The sequence below is a fragment of the Buteo buteo genome, chromosome 4 (assembly GCF_964188355.1).
Source record: "Buteo buteo chromosome 4, bButBut1.hap1.1, whole genome shotgun sequence".
NCBI classification, from domain to species: domain Eukaryota; kingdom Metazoa; phylum Chordata; class Aves; order Accipitriformes; family Accipitridae; genus Buteo; species Buteo buteo.
This window is the reverse complement of record NC_134174.1, coordinates 58,141,454-58,163,415: the sequence shown is the minus strand read 5'-3', so window position 1 is coordinate 58,163,415 and position 21,962 is coordinate 58,141,454. Positions and strand designations below refer to the sequence as shown.

General features: G+C 43.9%; 1 protein-coding gene across 4 annotated transcripts in view; it reads right to left on the bottom strand.

The window, feature by feature from the left end:
* ADD3 (adducin 3) overlaps positions 1-12,844 on the bottom strand; it is a 102,768-nt gene extending 89,924 nt beyond the window's left edge. The window contains exon 1 of one of the 4 annotated variants that reach the window (XM_075026347.1): positions 12,583-12,844. The gene's annotated coding sequence lies outside the window, so the exon portion shown is untranslated. Of the gene's footprint in view, positions 1-12,188; positions 12,343-12,582 lie in introns of those variants that run through there. The other 3 variants (XM_075026348.1, XM_075026346.1, XM_075026351.1) reach the window with 3 other exon arrangements.
* Positions 12,845-21,962: the final 9,118 nt, after the last annotated feature.

The window sequence follows — 21,962 nt, the reverse complement described above, 5'->3', positions numbered from 1 at the left end:
ATGATTCTATCCCTATTTTAGCATATTACAATTAATAATATTTTATAACGGTAGTAGAAGGCAAAAGATACCATTAACAGCTAGCAGACAGTCCTAGCAAGTCAGAGGCAACAGCAATGAAGGTCAGGTACTCACTGTGCCAGAAACCAGCACTGCTTCCCACCAAGCACGAGCTGAACACTTGGAACAAGGTTTCAGGAACCTCAGACACAGCCAGGTCTATTATACTGGCTTCAGTTATAGTCCTTTCAGTGAATCTGGATGTCTCCCATTGAATTTACTGCTCTAGTGGCATTTGAATCAAGGAGACTTCCTGAGTAAGCCAGAATTCAGGATAAATGCATGAAGATAGGATACAGCGATTAAAAGTATTGCCCCAATTGTCTGCTATTGGTCTTTCAGTTACTTTGGGCACTCACGCTGCCTCAGTTTTAAACTCTGCTTAAAGCAAAATGAATAAATGCCAGTAAAAAAGTTTGATGGAAAATCCACCATCAGCCAAATCTGGTATTGTTTGTTTCAGTTATATAGAATCATTATGTCCGGTCCTTGGATCCTCTTTATTATACCCTCATTTCCCCTGACTGAAGAAACCTCTGTAACAGAAAACCCTCAGGAGCCATAATTTAACAAAGAGAGCATCCAAACTTGATACAACAACTGTATGAATGAAGCCAGTAATCTGGGTATGGTTAGAGTTTAAAAAAAAAAATAATTCCAATGGACAAAATGAAAAACTACATTTGATAATAAATCTTCTTTTTATGAGTAAGCTTAATACCCTTCCTCTTGGTACAAGAATGTAATACTGTCTTCCTTGCCAAGAAACAAAAAAGGACAGAAACCCACACAGAACAAGAACCATAAGAAACGGAATAAACATCAGATACACATAGTATTTTCAAAAAGTTTTACTTTTTTTTTTTTTTTTATATGGCCTATATCTTATTAACCAAGACTTTTTAAGAATACTAATGCTTGAAACGAGTCTTCAGAAAGGCAGCAGAAATCAGACCCAAACCAGGGCTGGGGTGAGACAAGACAATTGCACAGCAATTACTAATGAGCTCCTCCACACACTTTACTATTACAAGAAAGCAACAGCCTACACATGTGCAGGTGTGGCAGTCACAGACAGAGCCCAGGCTCGTAGAGTACACACACCACCTCTTTCCTACAGAAATCAAATGGCTGAGAACCCAAAACGAGTGAGCTTAGATGAGGACAGTGTTTGCACCCAGCCCCAGACACCACTGCTTTGATGATAAGAACAAGAGCAGAAGTGCTGCTACTCCTGTTTGTGCATTTAAAAGGTGCCCAGTATAACAAGCACTCTCTGAAGCCATTTGGCTAATCACATTTAAAAATCAGGGCCTCTGTTTTGGTTCACCTAACACTGAAATGCTACCAACAGAAAACAAGTTCACACTGGAGGAGATACGTGCAACAGGCAAAGTAATTTTCAGAAGCTCTTTCTGTTGAAGTCAGTATCAGGTTGTCCAACGCGCTGACACAGCCAGAGCTGTTATTTTTAAACACAGCCATAGTCTATTTAACTAAAGCATCTTTACTGACTGAGCCAGTATTACTTTGATAAGACTCCTTAAGTATCTACACTGAAGCCTACATATGACATCGAAGAGAGAAAAACTTTTGAAGATGGTACTTCATTGCAGCTAGTAAAAGAGAAAAAAGGGAAAAGAGGTCCGGAAAAAAGCTAGGAGGACTCAGCACTGAAGACCATAAAATGCTATCTGCAGGACAGCTGTTCACACTGTGAATTTGTATCATTCACCACCTGCACAGAGACTAACTGGAACAATTTCAGTCAACTTAAACAGCAAACAGCTTTCTGCTGTTGGAAACTCAGCATTACACTTCTAAAACAATCCTTCTGCCAAATTTGTTGGTAGCAACACTAGGTTTTCTTACACATCATTCAACTGACGAGAACCTGGAGGGAAGGAGAAGAGAGGCAATACCATTTTCAAAGGCATGTAAGAGACTGCAAGTTATAGTTACACAATATTTTGGGAGGCAGGCTGAGCTATGCTAACCAATTTCTTTGTATACATTTTCTTCAGTGTAATTCTTACTTCTCTATATATAAAGTTGTCTTATAAATGTATGCATAAGTTCATTACTAGAACCAAGCAGAACCACATCATTTCCTCTCACCAAAGAAATAATTTATTCTATACGTTCCTGAACATACAGACACTGTGGTATATTAGCCTCCATTTCTTATGCATGACTATGAAATAGAACCAAAATAATAAAAGCAGCAATGGTACACACTGTTCAATAGTGAAAACCTTTTTATTTTAAAATAGAAAATTTAGTTGTGCACCTTGTGCTGTGCACATACAGTGCAGGCTCTGGAGACAAGGGAAGGCTGTTACAGAAAGCAACCCCAAGCTTCCAACACCTCCATGCCACCCAGGACTGCCACTTAATGGCAGCCTCATGGAGTTGGGATATGGGTGCATGATATGGGAGCCAAAGAGCAGCTAAGCCCAGCATGTTGAGATTATTTTAATTAAAATAATTTCAAAGCCTACATAGTTTCTCCAAAATGTTGCATTTATCCCAAAGAGTCTCCCTTTAAACATGACTTGTTTCCCCTCAGATTTTGAGCATACTGGGAGGGTAAGGGGAGCTGCATAACCTGGTGGCTGCCACATCATATCTCAGAGCCTAGAGAAACAGCTTTTTCATTCTTTCTTTCCTACAAACAAGTCCCCTTGCAGAAGGCTCAACTCACAAACACCTTCCAGTTAATTTTCGCGTTGCCTCCCAGTACTGCAGGTGGGACCCTGCAGAGCTGTCACCACTTAAGGATTAAGGAGCTGGAGCCAACCTGAAGCTCAGCACTGACAGTCCCCCTTCTCCCTGTTCCCCGCTTTCCCCACAGGTTCTCACCGCTGCCTTCAACACCTTGCACCCACTCAACCCTCTCTTCAGCTAATTCAGCTTATTAAAGAGAGCTAACACAGACGGGGGGGAGAGGAGGTATTCTGCTGCAATTCACAGTGAATTGCATAAGTTCAGCAAGCAGCAGGGCTTACACAAGAGGGGATGAGGCAGGACCACATAGCCAGGAGGGAAGAACAGGATATCCCCTTCAGCTGGGTTGTAAAGTACAACCCAAATATTTTCACCAGATGGAAATCAGAGTCCTAGAGAGGAGTGACTATATTAAAGAGGTGATTATATATATATTGGAACAATGACATACAGATTTCTTATTTGACTGGGTTCTTAAATAGGATTACAGGGCTTTGATTTGTTTCTTTAAATTGGTTTTGGAGAGAGAGAGTAACCCCAAAAAGTTTAGAGAGGGTGGAATAACCTTGGAGGGAGTATACTACATTATGCCATGTCAACCATGATAGTTTCCCCAGCACAAATATATGCTAGTACACATTCTTCAAGTTAACTAATAAACAGAAGAGTCATAAAAAGAATTATTTACACTATGCATTTGCACATTGTAACCGGTAATTCTGTAGCTTTAATTTCATCTTTGAACTATCAGTTATATTGACAAGCGACAGTGGCAGCAGTGTATATTACAAAAGGAGTAAACAAATGACCTTTATCTAACTTTATTAAAGTAATAAAGGGCAGATTATTTTTTTCTTTTAACTTTCTTCAAAGAGAGTTTTATAGCTAACTACCAGCAGGGTGTGGACTGAAGCTAAAAACTTTGAAATAGGTCCTTGTGAAATCTGAAACCAAAATACAGCAAAGGTCACCTCTCTGTGAAGAACCGTCTTGTCTGTATGTATACTATAAGCAAAGCTCTGTTAGCTCAGCCTCAGTAATAATGTAATTCAACTTACCCCCTGGGAATAGCAACATCATCAGGTTTCTACTACAAAGATAAATTTACTGCACACAATACCTGTTACTATACATACGCAGCATGTTTGATAGTAGCATGGTATACCTCAAGCTATTTTTTCTTGTTAAAGGCTAACTCCAGGTTATAAATATGACATTGTTATTCTTACTCCCACCATTAAACTAATTCTTTTTAGTCAACATTGCACATACAGCAGAGTCTTATGCAACATACCAGCCAATATTAATAGGAAAGGAAGCAATACATATGATTTTTAAAATTTTTTACTATTCCCCCCCCCCCCAAAGGAGAGAATTTCAACAGTTTTCAACAAGAAAACAGAGAAATTTTCCAGTGGAGAGCCAGGATCTCCTAACACAAGTATTAGGACAATAAGACTACTATACTTTGTTCTGTCTTATGGGCTCCTATGAAACAGTCCACAGACCCAAGCTTAGAGACAAGTGCCATATAGCAACTGAGGTTCTTGAAAAGGGTTGCCCATACACACATTGTTCTGCAGATACATATGGGCTACGCATATTTTTCCAGCTATAGGAAAAGACCAGGCAGCCGAAACTGCTGGCACCAGAACTACTGGGTGAGCTTGGGCTCCTGCTCACCGTGCCTATGGAGCAGAGCGTTCCTACCTCCTACGTCTCCACTAAGAGCTCTCCCTCCCTTTCACTCCGAATTATGTCGTATGTGTTTGCCAACTGAGGAAAGATGTGGCAATCTTCACATTTAAGCAAAGATTTCACAAAGCGTAGGACTGAAATGTTGACCACCCCTGCTTGAGGACACTTTTGTGGTATAGAAGACATCCCACTACCCTCAATGGTCTCCATTGGCCACTTTGGGTCCATCGCTGAAAAGACAGAGGAACGGCTAGAAAAAGAACATTTTCTGCTGACCAGACAGCAAAAATTTCTGTCTTTAATGGCGCAGTGCTTGAGAAGAACTAAGCAGTCTTTGAAAGCTAGCCCTTAACCAGGAGTTGTCTTAGGGCATGTAAAATTAGAGACACTGCTGTTTAAAAACATCTAAGCTTGAGCGAACATACACAAAGAACATAACATGTATGCAACAACTATTTGAAGAGGAAGCAGTATTTTAGTTTTTCCCCCAAGTGCTTGGCCCACAGGAAAACATCTGATGTAAAAAGGGAACGCCCCTCTACCACCTAAGGGCAAATTATCCAGGCACCTTTAAAAAAAAAAAAACACCTCCTGATGTTTTACAGCTTAACCATTTTATATAGTTAAACGGAGTTGTCTTGAGTTCACAGGCTTTAAGTTATTTGATACGTTTTAACTAGGAAGCTACCTGGATTCACTTCAAGATTATTATTATTTTTTTAACTAACCTGTTTTTGAGTACAGACTCACTCATGCTAGCACCACACAGATGTATTCAATCTCTTTGCATGCTGCAAAACTATTTAAAGTTCAAAACAGAGTGAAAAAGGATGGGGGAACCCAACTGCCAGACCACTAGGTTTGGTTTCTCATTTGGGGGGGTAATTTATTTTAAAACGCCACAAATTTCAACATATTTGCAAGTTCTTCTGCGCATTTCTTATTTTTTTGCTCAATACCAGACCCATGATTTTGGTCAGATTGATAAGGAACAAGCCAAACATATAAAGACAGCTTTGCTGATTACAGGCATACTTTGCTTTACAGAACACTGTACTAGCCATTATTAAGCATGTATCACAACTTCATTTTTCTTCCTCAGCTGCTCAGAATTAAATCTTTGCAATAAAAATATTTATGAAAATTTGACTGAGCGATCTACTTCGGACACTTTGTCTGAGAGGATAGAGTTTTTTGTTCCAAATCATGCACATGCAGAGGTATCTGCCAAGCTCTCCAACTGTGTCACTCCAGTCCTTAAGCCATTTAACACAGAACATGCACGTGTCCTTTGAATGCCAAGTCAGCTGTGTATCAAAGACAAATAGCTCTGGATAGTCAACCCATAACAATCAGCATGTCAGTAAGAGATCCGATTTGTATTCAGTATTATGTCCATTGATGGGATTGGAAAAAAAAAATCCACACATACCCATGGATTCTTTCACAACCTAAATAATTTTAGGAATAAGAAAATTACACAACCTTTGGCCTGAAAATACACAGTTTGCCCTAAGAGACAACAGCTTCTGTTTAGTAAATGAATTGAAGACCATGAACATCTTCACTTTCTGCCTTCTACCCTGACAGCTAGGCCAAAAATATTTGAGTCACCAGAAGAGTTTTGCCTTTGCATGTACATTTAGACAAAAAGGCATTTAAAGCCAGCTGCCATTGAAAGCCAGAAATTGCACAGATTACCTGTGAATGTTACAAAGACAATTACTCCTTAACTAGGTATTTAGTACAAGACTTCATACACAATCAAGATCTGAAACAGGATGATGGGCTTGTTGTAGGCACTATCACAATTTAATCATAATAACAGAAATAGATATTCGACTAGTTATTCATTTATTATGGCAGTAATACTACATCAGAAGGGCTAATATTGCATTCAGTTAACATGCAAGTGCCAGATACTAATTTTATACACAGTTTCTTGCATCCTAAGTTTCAGCACCATCATGGAAATTGCAGATAATACAGCTGAAAACAATAATAAGAGAATACTTGACCTTACCCTCCACAGGCTACTGTATCATGCAATCTCCAAATAAAGTTTGTACATTCCAAGAATGAAATTTTTTGCGTTAGTTTTTGTGGTTTAGGATACACAGCAAATATGGTAGGTTGTCTGGTGTGTAGTAATAATTGGTGTATTAAAAGAGAGCTGGCTTAAATTGTGTTTTAATCCTGTTTTAGCATTGACCAGGAGCCTGGAGAAATTGTTATGCAATTCATTAGCACTCCTAAAAATGGTGTGTATCTGAGTCAGGAAAACACAAAGGTACTTGTGAGGTCACTACTTTTGTGTCATTGTATTCAGTTCTAGACAGAGCTGGATGCACTGCCTAGTATTGTCTGCTGTTCCTGTCCCAAAATCCTACTTTCAATTTCACCTAATTTGTCATAAGATAGGCTGAAGGTTGCCTCTGCTAAGTGTCTGCTAGATCTGAAGCATCTGAGCCAAAACATTCTACTCTTCCTGACATGAGGGCTCATAAGTATACTCTCCAATGCTATAGTTTAATTTTTAAATCAAGGATATTTTCTTTGGAAAGCACTACCCAGCTTTCAAATACTTGACTTTGTGGCCTTAATGATGCTCTTTATAAATACAGAGGTTTTTGTATATAAATCCATAAAGACTAAAATATCACATGGGTTGCTAGGGAAGTATTGGGATACTGAATTATATGAAACAACTTATGTTAGTATCAGCAGTCTCTCTGAACACAGGCAACTTATGATTTTCATTAATCTAGAAATTATTTATTTGAATCACACAGACAACTTCAGTACCAAACTGCTTCCACAGCATTCTGTCAAGACTTCTAAAGCTACCAAATAAAGCATTTCTTCAACAAAAGCCAGTCCACATTTGGAGGCGGGGGGGGGGAGGAATTAAAAAATTTCAAATTATATTTTTCCTTTCTTGTTTTTACTGTATTAGAACAAGTAAAGCAAGCTTTATCCAATAAGTAAGCTTTTCTATTTTGCACTCTATTTACCATCAGAAGGACATGCACAGCAACACTTGGTTGGGTGATAAGCAGCCTGCTTCCAGAACTGACATTTACTGTGCATGCACAAACAGCAGATGCAGGTCCAACTGGCCTCTAAACTATGTCATATTTAGTGTAATAGCTATGGATGATATGCATAGGAATGCTTGTTTTCTACCAAAAACCCACATCATGTAATAATTAAATACATGGCCCAATAAAAAAAAAAATAATAATCTTGAGACCAATTGTTACAGGTATAGATGAAGACAACAAGCACAGATTTTTCAAAGCAATTCAACAGAATCCTCTTTCTTTGACCAACACAGCAGACAGTTCAGCTCTTGGCTGAAGTGCCAGCTACCATTAACACCAACACTGTGCTAGGTACTCATCGTCACTGCACTGTCCTGAACAAGAGCAGCAGTAAGCTGCCATCAACTCTATGATATTCAAGATTGCCATGTACTTCAGCTGGAGAAGTAACTTCAGGAGGTTCTGACTGCACAAGGGAAAAGGGATTTACCAGCTGTTAGCTGCTGTGGGTCACGAAAACACAACGTGAAAATATACAAAGCAAGCTGGAGCTCTCACACCAGTTTGCAATTTACTGATCTTCACCTCAACCTGCTAACTCCCATGAAAACTACCTGCTGCTTTGATGTCACTAGGATTTTAACACATTAAACAATACAAGGCAAGAAAAGAGTTTCTTCCTAAGCCAAGACCAGAACAGTTTAAGAGACCAGAACAATGAATGAGGCTATTATAATATTTCCCTAATTAGCACTTTGTAACAGCTGACTGCATCCTTGTCAAGCAGAATTGACATCACTACCATAAGACACATACTACATTTAATATGCTCCCAGAGTCCTAACTAAATAGGTACCTACGTCGCATTTACCAAACTGTGAAGATCTGTGGGGGAAAGAAACAACCAGAAGCCATCGCCCTCACACTGAGGTTTGAAGCTCTCAAGCCTTCTTTCACTATCTAACTTTTGAATGAATCCAAAGAAAATCTCCAACTTTTTAGTAAACATTTTCCAGTTTACTGATTATTTTGAAGTGACACGCTCCCCGTAGCCTACATTAAGAGCATGCCATAACTAAAGATGCTTTACCTAAACAAATTTATTAAAATTGGTGTGTCTTAACTAATAACCCAGACCACAAATTATCCACAAAACAGCCATATACTTGCTAGGATATCTTTAAAAGAAATACCTCAAAATCTCATTTGCGATGACATACAATGACTTGTGTTATCTTGAATATGAAAAAGAAACAAAAGAGTTTCCCCATCTGCCAAGTGACTCAAAGTTAATATAGGAAGCAGAGTAGACTCTGTGGCAAACAGATCTAACATTAACACACAATGAGTAAGTTACTGCTTGTTCCCTAAGGGTGAAGTAGCTTTTATTCATCTTCATCTGCCAAAAACAACTACACAAAAGACAACTACCCCCCAAGAACCCTGCCAGAAGCCACACCACCATCTACCACCATCTCTCATACAGCAACCAGCATTTCAAAACATAGCTTGAAGAAAAGCCTGTGACGTAACGGGAAGCAACGTTATTAAATAATATAGATTGCATTCTTCTAAGTCAATACCAAAACAATGACCAACTTCGTTTTTGAAACAGCAGCACTACAAAAATGCAAAATTGATTTACAAGAGAAATAATAGCCAGGGGTTGCTATGGCTGCTGAAGTTACAGGACTTTTTTTAAAGAAACAAAAATGTTTATCTAGTTTAAAAAAAAGGCTATCAAAGGCAATTTTATGCACCAGCTCAAAGTCACACAAGTTATTCTCCTAAATTAAAACTCTTTTTTTTTTTTTTTTTAAAGCATTACCATTCCAACACCATCCACAGTGTGGCCAGTACATTTGTCACAGTTTTAACTAGCAACAATGATTTTAACAAGGAAAAAACTAGCAGCCTTCTGCCTTCTTTCACTCCAGTTTCTGACCTGTAAAACATTCCACTTACAAAAGGAAACTAACATTGGCCTATCTGAAAATATTTTTCATTTTTCATCTCTTACGTGTTAATTTCTGATGATTTTCACAGCAAATAGTGTCTTATGCCAGGTCATCCGGCCTGCAACAAGTTGAGCTGAACAAAAGCGGGCAGCCTCGCGTGCAATGTCACCTCTAACATCACATGCAACAGGAACAGTTCCAGCACAGTTACACTGAACACAGCTGGGTTCATCCAGCCCTGTCGAACAACCAGCGCTTACTTCATAACCAGCAAAGGGTTGACAGAAGAGCTGCAGGACACCTCACTGACTGACAGTGAAACATGCCCATTCACAGAGATCACTCAAGTCCACCCTCTTCATAAGCAATGCAAAGTCCCTGGTGTAAGAGGCACCACCTGGACCTAACCCATCTCTTTGGGTTAGATGATCACGGTGTACACGACAGCTGAACTGCACCACCCTATAATCATCATTTCCTTAAATAAAAATGTCAGCTGCCTCAATCCTCAGGGAAGAGTCAAACATAATGACTGATTTAACCAAGAGACCATTAAATCCCCAGATATCCTAAAGCGTAGCAGCACTCCATCTATTGGTCAAGAATTAAGGACGTGCTTCATCATCATCATCACGTACTAACCTCGATCATCAAACACACAACCCCTAAACAGCCCACCCCTTCTTCCTCCCTGCTCAGGGCTTCATGTTCTTCCAGCAAAAACTAAACACGAGTAATAATGTCTTCTGAAAAACAACATACCACTGGAAGTGTTAACATGAAAACTTCTAAACTTAAAACTGGTACACGCTATTAACCACACAATTATCATTTTGTTTCATTGAGGAGCACATGCACTCCTTATTCAAAGCAGCATTGAGGAGCTCGTGTGATAACGGCCAAAGAGCCCAGAGCGTTCCCAGAGTTCACACTTTCTTTCCCTGTAAGTACTGGACACTACCAAGGAGGCTTGAACGAGGAGTTTGCACACCGCTTCCAGCCAGGCCACTTACATGATGGGATGTGGAGACCAGAGAACTCCCCAGTACAAGAGACATGCCGGCAAACCCTGGCAGGGAGGTGAGAGGGAGATCTGCTGCCAAAGCAGCCACTCGCAGAACTGCCCCTGGCTGGCGCTGCTCCCCCAAAAAGCCACCCCCGTCCCTTCCCAGAGATCACACAGAGCCATACATCTGCCACACCTATGCTTTATTCCAGTCGCCAGCAACCGGACCAGGAGGCAGGTGAGACAGCCTGAAGCTGCCCCAGGCATGCCGAAGCCCTTTTTTAAAGGCTAAGGTCACATCTATCAGCTTCGTTCCTCTGGTACGAAAGCTGATTTAAGCAACAACTTCTCCCACACTATTAGTAATTCAGCAATTTCACACATTCATGCTTTTGTAACCCTTGCCAATTATTTTCTGCCCAGATATCCATTGCCATTGATTTCATCTATTTGTTTTAAAACTTAACTCCTCCACATAGTGGCACCATGCAGATGAAGCATAATCCTACACATTTTTCCTCTGCTTGGTATCACATCACTACCCTCCAGACACGAGTCCAGGACCCGGGGATGAAAACCAGCAGATTCAGCCTCAACTCGCCTGTAACATAACGATGCTGAGAAGACAGAAACGACCCACCCCCATGACCGGCTGCAGCGATTGCTGCTTTTGAGGCATGCTCTACCCTCCTTACAGAGCCAGTCCAAGGCTTCCCTGCCGAAATCACATCATTCGGCCATGCAGACCCTGCCTGCCTGCCCTGAAATCCAGGATGAACACCGATTGATAAATCCGCTCCGAGTTCCTAAATAAGCTTTTTAATGCGAGATGAAAATTGTCTCGGGGCGAGACCAAAACTGAGGAACAAACCCCCCAGAGGCCCATCCTAATCCTCATTTCTGGAGCCTAAAGTTCAAGGCAGCAATCTCGAATTCTGTCCTGGCTCACGTAAACACACAATGAAAATAATGCCAAACCGTTAACAAAACGCCGCGCTGCGTGACCACAGCGGATGCCCCAGGAGCGAGCGGCGCAGGGCAGATGCTCGTCACGCCGGTAAGTACGCATTGCCGTGACCAGAATGCGTGTGCCTGCACTTGGAAATCCCATCCCCGGCCTCCCCGCACCATTATCGACGGCAAAGGTGGAGCCGGGCGCGATTAAACGTATGAAAAGCCTAAAGAATACACATTTCAAGAAGTTTCCCGAGACTCGTAGGGAGTCCGGAGCCTTGCGGTGGACCAGGGACAGTCCGTAATTATTATAATTACTTTCGAGGTTTTATTTGATTAGCAGAGTTTCCGAGCAGAGGCGCATTATTTAAAGCCCTCTCCTTTTCAGCTCAGCGCTGAGGCAGAAAGACAGCACTGCAGCATCTCCCCCGGCCGGAGGGGCTGGCGTACACCCACGGAGAAGTTCCCCCCCCCTTCGCCCCACGGCGACCGCGGTCCCGCGTGTGTGTGTCTCCCCCCACCCTCGCCTCAGCCCGCCGGCAGCCGCGGCCCCGCGCTAGCCTCACAGCCGTGAGGCGGCTGAGGGAACGGGGCGAGGGGAGCGCGCCAGGCCTCCAGCCGCCCCTTCCCCCTCCGCGGCAGCGGCTCGGCCACGGCCCCGTAACGGCCGTGACCGCCCGCCTTCGGCGGGAAAGGAGAAGATCCCCACACACACACACACACGCACCGCGGGAGCGTTACCTCAGCGGGCCCGCGCCTTTGTGCTTCAGTCCATCCCTCCTCGCCGGCGGCGGGAGCCCCAGCACCACCGCGGCGGAGCGGGCGGGCGGGGAAGGGGCGGCGCACTATGTGGCAGGAAGGGACACCTGGGCTCCTCCCCCCGCGCCCGCCCGCCCGCTGCGGCTCACTATCTGGCAGCGAGCGGGGAGTCGTCCGCCTCCCTTCCCCCGCCGCCCCTCGGCCAAGTTTGAAGCCGGGGGAGGGTGAGGGGGGGGCGGCGGCGGCAGCCGCCGCCCCCCCCTCACCCTCCCCCGGCTTCAAACTTGGCCGAGGGGCGGCGGCACCGCCGATGTTTTTCCTCCCCGGCCGCCCTCCATTGTTGTCCCCGGCCCAACTCTCCGCGCCTCGGCTGTACCTGCAGTGCGGGGCGGGCAAGGCCGCTCGTCCCCGGCGAGGCATCCTGCGGGGAACGTTTGTCTCCGGAGGGCCATGGCGAGCCGGGCCTGACGTGAGGAGATGGACGCCGCAGCGCCCGGTGCGCGGCTGGGGGGGCGGTGGGGGATAAAATGAGGTGTATGTGGAAACAATGAATTAAAAAAAACCAACAAAACCCCAGCGGGGAAAAAAAAGACCTGTTCTGAAGTGAAATTTTGAGAGATTTAAACAGCCGTGGGGGGCGGAAGGCAGCAGAGCTCAGCAGAGCTGCGGAGGAGAAGGCTCTCGCGCCATCGGCGGGGAGAAAGCAGCCCTGGCTAAAAAAAAAAAAGCTGCACGAAATGCAAATCTCATTTTGGCAAAAGCTGCCCGTCCTTTTTTTTTTTTTTTGGCTTTCTGTAATTGTTCTGCTTTGTGGCTGAAATCATCTCTGCCTTGGTTCCCCACCCAAAGTTACTGGTTTCTTGGTTTCGGGGCTGGTTTGCTTACATCTGAGCGGTTCTGGCCAGCTGTTTGAAGTTACAGAAGCACTGGGTGACAGCTGTCCTTTATATGCAAAAAAGCCTATATTTTAATTATATTCTTAATTATTTATAAAACTCAGGAGTTGTCTAAAATATGCTTGAAAGGCTTAAAAGTTCCCTTTGAAATCGGCAATTTTGCTTACAGGTGTAGAATTACACAACTAACTTCATGTAGGTTCGGGGACAAAACCTTTTAATTCTGTGTGCTGCTTGCTCTTAAAGAGCCTCTCGGGGACTGTAATCACAGAGAAATGAGCAGGGCTGGAGCGAGGGCAGGGTGAAGACACAGCCTGCCTGAGACCCTCTTCTGATGGAGTCACCGAAGAAGCTCCAGCCCTGCTGGCTGCTGCCACCACATCAGTAGAAGGAGGTACAAGTCCATCATGGAAAGGCAAGCAAGGGCCCTTGGGAGCTAGAGAGGTCCTCGGAGAAAAAAAGTGCTTGAGGCACCAAACTATCCAGCCACGGGGTATTTGATTTGGAGAGGGAGAGGATGCAGAACATGTTTGAACATTGCAAATATATACTCAGCGCTGAGATGGCTCCACCTGACTTGACGTGTGCTATGGGAACCTGTAGGTACCAGCCACTAATAATGGGATGATGTCGTAGCGCATCTGTTATTTAATACAAGACCTCTAACTATCTGGTGACTGTAGGAAATTAAAACTTACCTTGGGCACAGGAAGAATATATACCTATATGCGGAGTGTGCTGTGAAGGTTGAAGCAATTGGCTTTCTCCAATTTGCGTATTTATTCAGTATAACACTCGTGGAATTAGTAGGGCTGTTCCTTGCATGTTCATCCCCTCTTTTTTATTTCCTTTTAGAACAAATTACAGCTGTATCATGTTTTAATAAACTTTCAACCTGAAAAGGCCAAGAAATGACAAACTTGAGGTGTGGTTTTGAAAGTGAGGCTCAATGAAATCAGTGGATCGGGACTTGCCTCAACTTCTGTGCTCTGGCCCAGACAACTGCTTAGCTAGAGACAGTGCTGGCACAAGAGCAATTTGGTATGAACTGGCCACACACAGATTTCATCTGGAAACTAGAGGAGGGTTGTTAACCATTAGAGCAATCAAATTCCACCTTTTCCAGGGGCAGCATTGAGAATGGAAAAATCTCACTGCTTTTGGAGATGAAGTTTATTAAAGTCATTATAAGATGCATTGTCTGCAACAGCGGGGGACAGACTTGATGTCTCAGGAGCTTGATTTGAGTGCTAAGGTGCTGCGTGACATTGATCATGCTCCTTGAGATTTGAATTTCAGAAGCAGCAGTTGCTATATCAGCAGTATGCTTTCAGGCATGTAAAGATGTCTTTCGTGTTTATTGTAGGGTGAGTTTTCTTCTCCTGGGCATGTGGATGAGTTTTACTTTAGTCCTGGAAACATTATGGAGATGACAAGTCCTCATGATTCAGGCCATAAATGGATTACAAGCAGGATCAAGAAGAAACTTACCTGCATGGAAGAGACTTCTCCCATTAGTTCTGGAGGTTTTGTTCCCTCCTTCCAAACAACTTCCAGGTGCTGCTGGAGTCACTGGCCTCAGCCAGTTCTAGTTAGGCAGGTCTCCGTGCTGCAGCTCCTGCAGATGGTGCAGCAAATGGAGATCTCTGCCTGTGCTGCCTGCCTGCGAGCTCCTGCGGTGCCTGGGGGCCACCGCATAGACATCCTTCTGTGGAGTAGGAGAGGTAACATCTAGAGCAGGGAGGACAGATGATAGCCAGGACTGTTCTTTTGGGGTCAGACTGTAGTTTAGTATTAAAAAAAAAACACTTAACGAGTGAAACCAAACCCATAGCAAGCTACCACAGCACTGCATTTTTGGAGAGTGGGTCCTCAGACATACACCCGGCTCTGTTACTCTCTCTGGACCTCACAGCATTGCTCCCTCTCTGCCATGTCAACAAAACCCTCTCTCTCTACGTTTCCTGCTAAATACGTCGCAAAAAATCTACACAACAGGTAAAGCGTTTCCTTGCTGGGGACCTGATCTGGCAGAAATACTTTGCCACTTTACTGCAGCCTTTCCACCCTCCGTAAAGCCATGTGTCTAATCAGTGGACCTAGCTGAGCTACTCATTAGAAACTTGGCCAAACCACAAACATTTGTTTCCTTGCTTTATGCCAAACTCTGAGAAAGGAGGAGGGAGTGGCATGGAGCTCATGTTAATGAGTTCTTCATTCCCCACAGAGAGATAATCAGAGCACTGCTCAGAGATTCATCAACATTTTTTTATTAGCACTTTAATGACCTACATGTTGGAGGGTTTTTTTAAGGAGTTACTTCAGCTAAGAGCTAGATAATTCCTCATGCAGCTGTGGTTTAGGAAGCAGCTCAGGGGACATGCATGCCAAATTACTTTAGCTCTAGTTAAAAATATATATATCTATACCACAAGGTTTCCTGGGTGCCTCCTTTTTCAATCAAGGGCATTATGTCCTCAATCCGTCTCTTCTGGGTTATATGTGGGGGGGTTTGGTTTCTTTTGCAATCTTTGCAGCTTCAAGAGCTGTACAGCAAAAGGCCAAACACTGGTGGCACTGCATGTTCCCCACAGACAAAGGACCGTAACAGCTCCCTGACCCTGGTCACTCCGGGAGGCAGGCTCCCTTGGGAGCGATGAAAGGCGTTTCCAGGCACCAGCACTGGTCCTACAGATCCCTTCAGGTTCAGCTGGCTGTATGAGGAACAAAGTTTCTCAATGTTGAGAGCTGGAGCCTTTTCAATGCTGCTGCAGGGTGAACCTCTGGCCAAGGGATTCCCCAGTATCTGCTGAGGAGTCTGCAGCCCCACGCGTGTGGTGGGAGGCCTCGCCGCAGCCATCTACCCATTACGGTGAGAGCTGATGGCGAGAAAGCCCTCTGACGGGCTTGGCGGAGGCTGCTCAGAAATTACCCAAAGTTTGGTATTTGCAGCTCTCCTCCCGTAAGGAACTGCCATGGTGACAGTCAATAATTGCAGCTGCTCTGGAGTCCCTTTGGTTTAAAAGGGAGAGAGCTGCTGGACTTTTGCTGTCACTTAGGAGGGCCGTCGGCTGGAAATTGCTGCACAATTTCTTCCCATGCCTCCCCCGCTCCCCAGTGGCCAGATTTCCTTCTGGTCTTCTGGAGAGAGCTGTGAGAATATATGAAGACAGGGATGTAGTCAAATACTGCAGGATAACCGGAGTTATGAGAGTATTATAAAGGGATACTATTTACTTTTTCCTGAATCAAACCCCAAGTGTTTCCTGTCAGACCTCAGTACAATGGGACACAAATGTACAGTCCATTACGTTCACATTTCCTCCGAACTGCCGACTCTTTCCTTCAAACGCAGGGGACAGGAAAGGATGCTTTCTGCCCCCACTCGTGTCTCTCAACTATCTCATTTGAAAAGGGATTTGAGACATTCAGCATTTGCCATCTTCAGTAGGTTGCCTCCCTTCTGATGCCTACTGCCTCAGGATGGAAGAGGTTGTAAATATGGAGGAATTCCTTTGAAATCAGAGAGCTTCACTGGGGTAACATCAGCATGAATGGAAGCAAAATGAGGTCCATGGGGAATGAAATGCTAAGGCTAGGGGAAAAAAAATCAAGATTCACAGCACTAGTCCAGAAGAATAGTAGCTCATATCATATAAAAACCCCCAGAGTTGTCATTTCCTCCTTATCCCTTCAGGACAGGAAAGAACATCCTGCTCTTCTAATACGAGCAAAATACAAGTTATTTTTGGAAGCAAAAACTCATGTTCAGAGCACATTTTTAAAAAGACATCTCTAATCTGTGATTCTGATGATGCATTTGGAGCACAGCACATCCTTTTGCATCAAGAAACCCACATTTGTCAGCTCAGCACCATCTACACTCGAGCAGGTTTATGGTGGTTGAACAACAAGTTGAGAGTTCTTTGTCAGCACATAAACTGTGACTTGAAAATAAATTGCCATCTCTGATGGGGTATGCTGTTGCCAGACCCACACCTGGTGGGAAGCCCAGTACAAGTGTCTGGGAGAGAGGAGCATGGAAGTACAGGATCATGAGGTCATGGGCTGGGGGATGTGATTGTTGATTCAGTAGCTCTGAAGAAGGCTTTCTGTACCTGTCCTGGGCTCTAGGGTAAGCTTGCACTTTCTTCTTCTTTATCGCAAGAGAAATTGGACACAGGACAAAGCTAGAGTCACCCCCCACCCTCAGTGGTGATGTATCTCTGCATGCTGTGCTTGTTGTTCTAACTCTGGACCCACAGAGGAGCATGTGGTGTAATTTCCTGGAAAAAAGTTTTGAAGTTAGAGCATCAAGTCAAATTCACAGCCTTTTGGGCAAACTTGCTTTTCATGTTTGATGGATCACTTGAAAGGACAGCACAGAGGTGAAATCAGCCTCAAATTTGTTAATATGCATAAACAATATTAATTCATTATTTGATTTTGGATTGTGCATAGGTAACTGTTACTCCCAAAGCCTTTTCTGAAGCAAATAAAGTTGAAGAACATATGTTAGCACAATCTCTAACAATAAGGATAAACAAATTGTAACGTAGTTAATCGTTTACCAATGCAAGATTAACAAATGGCTAATGTACTATAAAAAGAGTTCCACTTTCCCTTTAAAAACCGTTCACAGAGTGTAAGATTTTAGCTCCTCTCAGTGTCAAGGGCCCCAAATACCTTAGCAGACTCTTGGGAATGACCTCATCTCTATTTTCTGAGTGTATTCCCAGGGATGCGTAATGCTAGGAACGGATGGATCGAAAGCCGGGGGCAGGAGCTCGCTGTCCCAGCGTGGCAGGGCTCCCCAAAGAGCAGCATGGGCCAGCAGCACCTACGCGGAGCTCCCTGGCACTCGCCTGCAGCGTGCAAGCGTGTGCTTAGCGCAATGTCTTTCTGTCGCTGCAGCCATTGAGAGCATGCTTAAAAAATCCATCCAGAGATACTCCTATGAAGTCAGTGGGTTACTCACATACTTAAAGCACTGATTTCCCTGGCGGGACAAACTGTGTTCAGTGATTTTCATACTAAAGGACGTGAGGTTGCTTCTGCTGACTGTCTCGGTTTGTTCTCAGACAGGAAGCAGAGAAGGGCAGTGGGACCGATGACCAGGTCTGTGCAAACAGACACTGGAAACTCAAACCAAATCAGTCACAGAGGTATGTGCATAGTGTGTGAGAGAAAAAACTTTACTTGTCTTTGCCCAGCAAATCCTGGTAATTCTTCAGAATGTGTTTTAACCAGCTCCAAGTCTGTCTCTTTCTCTGAGGATGACTTACCCTAAATTGCAAAGTCAGTGGTTTTAACTAAAGTATCTGAAGTCTCTGGGACTCTGCAGGGGAAAGATAAATGAATCTACACAGCAGACTCCAGTGTCACAGCCGTTTTGCTAAAGGAGATAAGGAAACGGTGGAGGAGTAAAAGCACAAATTCCCTTTAACAACAGTAATGTGTAATTCTACGTAGCACCACTTATGTACTAGAAAATAATACACAGATCCACGAAGTAGAGTTCTGAATGTGTGTCAGTATTATATGGTAGAAGAAGCAGCTCAAACTACAGTGCAGAAAACAGACCTTGGATTGTCTAAAGATAGATGGCAAAAAGCTATCAAACATCAACAGAGTTCCCTAGGCTTCACCAGAGTGGGAGATAGATCAGTACAAATTGAGTCTCTGGCCCTCTGTAGCTCTGCAAATCATCAAAAAAGACATTAATGTCATTAGCAAAACCAACAAACGTGCCTATACTTATTACTTGTTTGTAATAAGATTTGTCTAGTGTATAATTAGCAGGCTGCAGAAGCCTTTTACGACCTCCGAGAACAGTCTCTCTGCCACGCTGAGGTTCACCGGAAAATTCCTGTTCTTTCCATGTAGTTACAACTTCCCCATCAGTTTCTACCCCCTCAGATGGACTGACATTAGCATATGCAATGTCACATAAATCCATGTGAACTATATATATACACATACACACACATTAGTTTGGTTTGATTATTTATTCTACAAGGATAGCCTTTGATCAGGACTGCTTGCTTCCCAAGAGGCAATAACACTCTTCTGCCAAGAAGGAGAGTGAGTTATATTGTGTATTTGTGGTACGTACACACAGGATTACCCATTAGCTGGCTTGAACACATCTCATTGTGTATGGTTGATCGAGCCGATTCTTTGTCCTTCTGCTGGATACTTTTTCTCAACGCTTAAGCATGGCTGTAGTCGGTTATTTCAACATGTGCCTAACTAAGGATATGTACAGCTCAAGGGAGGCTGGAATGGGACACATCCTTGAGTAGCTGCTGAACTGGGGTCCCCATTTGGATCCCGGTGTCAAAAATATACTGCAATTTGCGCCACCTCTCCGCACAAAGCTGGGGGGACTTCAGTCTTTGGTATAGGCTTGGATGGTGCTGGATGGGAAAATGGCACACAAATGTTCAGCTGACATTAAAGCAGATGAGAACTGCGGTGTTGGAGTTGGCCCTCTGTCAAACCAAACTGCAGCTATGGATCCAGCATCCTGCCTGGCTTTTGGGTAGGAAACCAGCTCCAGACCTCGCAGCTCTGCTCCGTTTTTCTGCAATCGGGGGGCTTTTCAAAGCTGTTGAACGTACACATGAGAACTGGCTGTTTCACTTCCTTTTCCAACACCAGAGGTGTAAAGAGGCCAGCATGCAGCCAAGAAATGGGGCCATGAGTCAGCTGGGAGTTTCTGAGCATCTGACTGATACCCTTACTCAGATCAAGCGCTCCAGCCACCGGGACCGGGGCTGGCTGCTGCTGCTGGGGGCCAGCTCTCAGGTTCCATTGCAGTGTCCTCTGTGCTATGCTCTGAAGCTCAGCTCAGTGATATGAGTGCTTTCGGAAGCTGGCATGGAGGGACCTGTTTTGTGATCCACCCTCTGTCACTTGCACCGGTGCTGTGCCCCCCACATTTTGAGAAAGCTGCTCCTGGTTTAAAAAATGAGTAACTCAGACCCCGCCTCTCTGCCTTGCGAGCGGGTGCTTGGGATGGCGACGTGCTGGGACTGTGGGAGTGGTTCTTCCCCATCTCATGGATGAACAATACAGTCCCTTCACTTATGATGTTGTTATCAATGATTCAAAATGAGATAGCAAAAATACTTTCCATGCTGTGTAACTAGCTTCCTAGCAGAGAGATCCAGCTGCAGATATGATACTCCTGCTTTGGTGCTTTCAAGGGTTATCAGTGTAATTTTGGACGCTAATGGAAAGATAACACTAAGTGTTAAAAAAAAACCCCAAAACAACAGCTGTAAAAATGGGACTGTAGTTCTGTAGCTGCTACAAACTTTGTGTATGAACATGAGCAGGTCTTCAGGAGAAAACATCAAATTTGCATCCCCACGTATGAGAGTCCAAGTTTTCAGATGTCCTGACGGATGGTCTTTCAAATCCCAGTATAGCAGGTGTTGCCATAATTCATAACCTGTCTTCCACCTGGGTATTCATTTTCCTAACCCTTGACTGAAGTGTCCTGAGCCACTGACTTCTCTAATTGGATCTGACACTTTGTGTTTCTGTTTCAAAGCCTGCTAGCAGGCAGGCAACACCAGACAGCTTTACTTGCAGACTCCTTCTGGTTTGTGGGGAACTTTCATTTCTCTCTAACAAAGTCAAACTGGTGATTCAAGACTAATGAACTGCTGTGAATACTCTGCTTTATCAGAGGAAATAGTTGGAGGCTGAAGTCTTGGTCCCTAACAAGTCTTTGCGAGGATATTAACATGTCTTGCCAAGACCTAGTAATTCCCTCGCAGCCAATGCAACATTCCTCAGAGGCCATAAGGCAAGACTGGAAAAGGGGATCATGTGGCTCCATCCAAGCTGAATTAGCTACTCCAGAGAAACACCCCGAGCATATGACTTCTTTGCAGACACAGATCTAAAGTAACAAAACCCACCAGATTTTGGTGAATCCATTCAAGACACCTATTTTCAAGATGTCTCATGTAGCAAAGAAAGGAATAGATTTTCAAAAAGGAAATGAAAAACTGCCTGTACAGTGTGATATTCTTAGGAAAACAAGTAACCTTCATGATTGGGGTTAAAAAAAGGAATTGGGGAAGAGGATATTGCACAGCTATGACTAGGTTTTGTTTGCCTGCTCTCCTGTGAGAAAAGTGTCAGGAGAAGAAAAACAGAAAAATGCTAAACATATTCCCTGCAATGTAACCGATTATGCAAAATACTGTCCTTCTGGGAGCTGCCTACAGTAGGTTAAACCTGACTTTCAGAAGATGAACAGCAGGTTTTCAATTATGGCATTTAAGACCTCCGGAGTGGGGATTATGAGAAGATAGTATAAGTCAGATGGCCCTTTTAAGACATGCTTTTTTTTCAGCAACAGGACGAGCCCTCAGACTGGTACTCTTGCAAGCACTCGAGGTATGTGCAGTAAAGGGCAGTACAAAGATCCCTTGAACAGGCTCCCCAAGCAGTGGTGCATGGTTTGGGCTGGGGGGGGAGCAGTGCCTTGGATCCCGGGGTGTTACCATCACTGTGGCCCTGCTAAAATGCTGTGTGGCTAATTAGTTGTGGGAGAAGCCTTGGTGCCTGCTAGTTGGGTTACCTCTGTGACACACACTATTGCTGGGCTATTTCTCCAGCCTGAAGGGCAATGGGAATTTTACCAGCAGCTTCAGTGAAAACAGGCCAGCAGGCAGTGCTTTGCATCTCCTACGCTAAGGATCTTTACTTGGTTCACCACTCATTGTTCTGACAGTTGTCTCATTTATTCACTTTTTACATCAAAATCCATTCCTCTAAAGCTTATGTTCAGCCTTAAGCTTCAGCATGTGCTAATAGTATTAATCATTCTGCAAATAGC